This window comes from Chiloscyllium plagiosum, unplaced genomic scaffold, assembly GCF_037043375.1.
Source record: "Chiloscyllium plagiosum isolate Xiang-an unplaced genomic scaffold, Cpla_swu_hap1 HiC_scaffold_51, whole genome shotgun sequence".
In the NCBI taxonomy this organism is placed as follows: domain Eukaryota; kingdom Metazoa; phylum Chordata; class Chondrichthyes; order Orectolobiformes; family Hemiscylliidae; genus Chiloscyllium; species Chiloscyllium plagiosum.
Window position 1 is genome coordinate 22,054,521 of NW_028270189.1, and position 5,351 is coordinate 22,059,871.

Sequence of the window (5,351 nt, forward strand, 5' to 3'; positions counted from 1 at the left end):
TTTCAGCGGAATAATAATATCAGCAAAATCCAAAGAATTGACCTCGTCCTTGGAAAGAATACCCTGTCCTTGATTTATTCCGAGTCGGTACTGTCTCAGAATGAACCAGCAAACATGTAATTCCCGTCACATTCATACATTTAGTCTTGACGCATAATTTCTTCAGACAGTTTCTCTCTCACTTGAAGAAGTATATACGGAGAGAGAAGTGAAGGTGATGTTTTAGATCGATGGACTTTCTCAAATGGATGAACCTCAAGTGGGTAAAATTCCCGGAAATGCGGTGTTGTTCGTTTCATTTTATTAATTTTGCTGCAACTTCACTTTGTTCATTGCAATGATCGGAAGTGAATTGCATTTACATGATTGAAATGTTTAATGTTGTATTGAATTTTGCTCCGAATTCATTCCAGCTTAAAGAAAATACTGATGAGAAAACAGAAGGTTAAATTACAAAACAAGATGCCAGTTTTGATGCTCAGTTACGTTGGCAGATTTCAGTGGGTATCAAATGAACCCAACATCATGGCGATTGTCGTCCCACCTTTAAACCATGGGATTAAAGCACGAAATCGATCTCTAAGAGACGGGTCACTTCCTATTCATTATGGAATTTCTTTCCTTGACAATATACAAAATCTGCTCAGTTCCATTTGTAATGCTTCATGTGAAATATTAATAGAAATCTTTCAAAACTCTGAGGTTTTTTTTTGCTGAATCTCAGCTGCATATGTTTGCGATATTTCTTTATATCTGAAGTCGTCCAAATTAGACATTGTTTCCTCGCACCTTCCACCCCCACATCCCACTTTTACACTTTTGGCCAGCCACAGGTTGTCTCTCTCCTGGAAAAACTCACTGCTTGTGTGTCTCTAAATGTGCCTTTCCAAATATTTTGGAAACGGATTCTCTGAGTGACAGAAATTCTGCTCCCATCATTTCTTTGTCCTACATCGATGGTTTTGAAAGCCTGACGTTCAGAAATATACGAACTTGAAATAGTGAATTTACCACCTATTTACTCTCTCCAAACCTCACATACCCTGGAAAACTTCCATTCGGTTTTCCTTGGCTCAGTTTCACGTTTTCCAAAACACAAATAACTAAAATGCCATCCCCACTAAACGCCGTCAGCATCATCTCTAATGCCTTAGCTCCCCAGTAAAAGCTGGCAGTGTCCTCTCTGATAGAATCACAGATTCTCTACAAGGCAGAAAGTACAATTCAGCCAATCGAGTCTGTAGGGACACCCTGAACAGCATCTCAACAAGACCTAGCTCCCCTCTCTATCACCGCAGGCCGTTGGCTTGTGATTTTAAATAAACCTGCTGCAATAAAACCTGGCATCGTGTGACTGCTGACCTTATCACTGCGTTACCCCATGGCTAATTCACTTAACTTACTGAAATCACTCCCTGGACACATCAGCGCAATTTAGCATTGCCAATCCACCTAACCTATAGACTTAACAGCAGTGCGACCCACTGAGCAAATGTGCCATCACATTGAACACTATCTGTATCATGTGTAATGGCTTTACACACTGGTAACTCCGCCTAGTGAAAGCAAGCTGCCCCCGTCAACCCGAATTCAATGCATTCAAACGCGGTTCTACGCTGTACACCCTCATTAGTGCTGCCGGAAATGTTTCTGCACTCGGATCTGAGTGAGTTTACTCTTTTTTCTTACTCAGATTCCTGCTTTAAGTAAACACATCAGTCAGGAACAACTCTATATAATGGTTTTCATTGCAACACAAACACAATGTGCAGTTTGCAGAATTATGTGCTTGCACTTTCACTGACGCTCTCTGCCCCAGGAGCTGCAGTCCTTCCCCAGCTGATTCAGACAGCACTGTCCTTCCTGTGACATATCCAATCGAGAATGAAAGGCCAAGCATTAATAACCTTCACTGGGGAACAGAGCTACAGGTTTAAAACTTTCACGATGCCCCCAGCGGAGAATTGAGCCCTGTGACAGGAGGGGACACTAACCACGATACTGTGGAGGACAAAAACATCGAAGGAAGCCCTTCAGCCTGTTGTGGCTGCACTTGTCCAACACAACTGCTTAACGACCTGAATCAAGTTTTTCATTGTTTATATGTTTTGGCATCACAAATTAACATCTCAATTTTTTTCAGGTTGGAAGGGTTTCCACCTCTCTGACCCTTTCCGCACATCTACTCAAAACTTTCTGCCTTTTCCCGAAATCTCTTGGCCCCAGTGTTCGATCCCCCCATCAATAACAAACGCTTTTTTCAGTCTATCTAATCCATATCCCTCATTATTTTGTACATCTCAGTCATGTCTTCTCCAATCTCCTCTGCTGAGCGACAAACAACCCCAGTCTGTCCAATCTCTCCTCATAACTGAAACTCTTCAGCCCAGACAATATCCCATTGAATCTCTCCTGCAACGTTCCCAGTGCGATCACACCATTGCTATACTGTGAATTGCAGAACTGCACACAGTAATCTAGCTAGAGCCGAATTAACTTTTTTTTTCTATTCTGTTACAGTATGAGGGCGTCGCTGGCTCGGTAGTATTGATTGCGATCCCTAATTGCACAGCGGGCAGTTGACACTCAACTGTATTGCAGTGAGTCTGGAGACACATTGAGGCCCGACCAGGTAAGAACGGCAGGTTCCTTCCTCAAAGGACGTCAGTGAACCCGATGGTTTTGTTTTTTCAACAATTGACCATGGATTGTAGGTGTTATTAGATTCGTAATTCCAGATATTTATTGAATCTCAATTCTAACACCTGGCATGGTTGGAGTCAAACCCGGGTCCCTGGTTCGTTTGCTTATTGTCTAAATTAACAGTCCAGTGGTAATAGTGCTCAGCCATTGCAGAAAACCTGTGAAACTAATCTTTCTCAATGAAGTCACTTTTCCTCGATATTGTCCTGTGTCATTTTCCTGAGCTTGACTCCCAATAATCGCAAGTCCATATCAGTAAAAGCTGCTACCTGAGGATTGGCCTCACAACAGTGGTAACCAAAAGAAGCAACTGGTCTGCAGGTCCCTATGGTGGGGTTGGGGCACGTTCACCCAGCAACAGTGACGCAGCAGCACGGAGTGAAGAGTATCAATGTGAGAGTCAGTGTTAGATTCTGCAGTGCCTTAATGAAATAGGAAATGACTCCACAACCACATGATGAAAGAGCAGCGCTCCCAAAACTAGTGCCCAGTTAAACCTGTTACACTCTAACCTGGTGTTGTGTGATTTTTAACTTTGTACACCATAGTCGAACACTGGCATCTCGAAATTAATGAAATGGGGGTGTGGGACGGAAAGTTCGGTTAGTGATCGAAGGAGGGAGAGAAATCTCTGAGAATGGGTGGATGTGAATTCTGACATATGAAACACAGAGATGTGAGCAAGCAGAATTTGAAGGGAAAAGATTATCACCTTGGAGAAAATTACCATGTTAAAGCAACTGATTCCTTTGTGTTTCACAAAAACTGGGGCAGATAGAGCAATTAGTGCCGTGACTCGGATTCGAACCGAGGTTGCTGCGGCCACAACGCAGAGTACTAACCACTATACGATCACGGCGTCCTACAAACACGCACTCTGACAGTGCGCAATAAGTACAGTATCATAGGAAATGTTAGGCAGCGCACCAAATGCACAATATCAGTGATGAGCGAACAGTGGCAGATACCTGGGAACTCAGAATGGGCTGACCGTTTAATATCGGTTCCCCTAGTGGCTGTGGTGATTCCATTATTTATATGCTGTAGGCTGAGATAAATAGATTTCTCGAAAACATCAAAAACTCCGGGGACAGTGCAGGTGTTGTTGAAATGTATGCTTCAATAGTAATGCAGTTTAACATCGGCTACTTTACCAGGTTCCCCCCGACACACACACACAAGGCAGTAACCACTGCTGCCTGATAGTCCCAATTCCTAGCCCCAGAATCTGAGGAATTGAGTGGCGCAGTCGCGAAGATCCAACTGGAAGTCGGGATGGGAATGAGGTCGCAGAGATACTCGAGGACTCCAGTGACACAACCGGTGAATGCAGGGTATTTCTATGACGGTTTAGAGGCGCAAGTAATTCCGAGGTTGGGAGTGCTCCTGGCCAAAGGCGGGAATTTTTTTTCCCGTTAATAGCAATCTACAGTGCAGCTTGCTGAGAGAGCTGAGTGCCACAACTGGAGCATGGGCGGCTGGTTTGAAGTTTGAACTTGCTTCACTATCACCAACTTGCCTGGAATGAATTGCTTTTACCATTTTCATTTCCAAAATCTCCCTGCAGTCTGCGGCTTTCTTCCTCATTGTTAATTACATGACTAACTGTTGTATGATCCGCACACTGCTAACTCACGGCCACTACAAGTAAATATGAATCATTGATCTATATGAGAAAACAGTGGAACTCACTGCAGGCATGCTTTGTCGGTTTGCAGGCGACGCCAGAATTGTAGACAGTGAGGAAGATTATCTAAGTTTCAAAAGGATCTTCATCCAATGAGTCGTTGGACTGAAAAATGTAACATGGAGTTCAATCTGGATAAATGGAAGGTATTGCATTTTGGTACAACAACAAGAGTAGGGCTTTGCGTAGTGTTGGAGAACACAGAAGCTAGGGGTGCAGGTGCATAATTCCTTGTAGTTTGCATCACCTACAGACAAGATGGTTCTAAGGCATTTAACATACTTCCATACTTAACATACTTAACATACAAGGCAGTGTTGTGTGATTTTTAACTTTGTACACCATAGTCCAACACCGGCATCGCTAAATTAATGAAATGGGGGTGTGGTACGGAACGTTTAGTTAGTGATCGAAGGAGGGACAGAAATGTCTGAGAACGATTGGATTTGAATTCTGACATATGAAACACAGAGATGTGAGCAAGCAGAATTTGAAGGGAAAAGATCATCACCTTGGAGAAAATTACCATGTTAAAGCAACCGATTCCTTTGTGTTTCACAAAAACTGGAGCAGATAGAGCAATTAGTGCCGTGACTCGGATTCGAACCGAGGTTGCTGCGGCCACAACGCAGAGTACTAACCACTATACGATCACGGCATCCCACAGACGCGCACTCTAACAGGGCGCAATAAGTACTGTATCATAGGAAATGTTAGGCAGCGCACCAAATGCACAATATCAGTGATGAGCGAACAGTGGCAGATACCTGGGAACTCAGAATGGGCTGACCGTTTAATATCGGTTCCCCCAGTGGCTGTGGTGATTCCATTATTTATATGCTGTAGGCTGAGATAAATAGATTTCTCGAAAACATCAAAAACTCCGGGGACAGTGCAGGTGTTGTTGAAATGTATGCTTCAATAGTAATGCAGTTTAACATCGGCTACTTTACCAGGTTCC

The 5,351-nt window shown here is 43.4% G+C and overlaps 2 non-coding genes across 2 annotated transcripts; both read right to left on the bottom strand.

Moving 5' to 3' along the window:
• Window positions 1–3,490: 3,490 nt before the first annotated feature.
• Window positions 3,491–3,562, bottom strand: trnah-gug (transfer RNA histidin (anticodon GUG)). Its single transcript has one exon. It is a non-coding gene; the product is annotated as a tRNA-His (tRNA).
• Window positions 3,563–4,976: 1,414 nt separating this feature from the next.
• trnah-gug (transfer RNA histidin (anticodon GUG)) lies at window positions 4,977–5,048 on the bottom strand. Its single transcript has one exon. It is a non-coding gene; the product is annotated as a tRNA-His (tRNA).
• Between the last annotated feature and the right edge of the window lie 303 nt (window positions 5,049–5,351).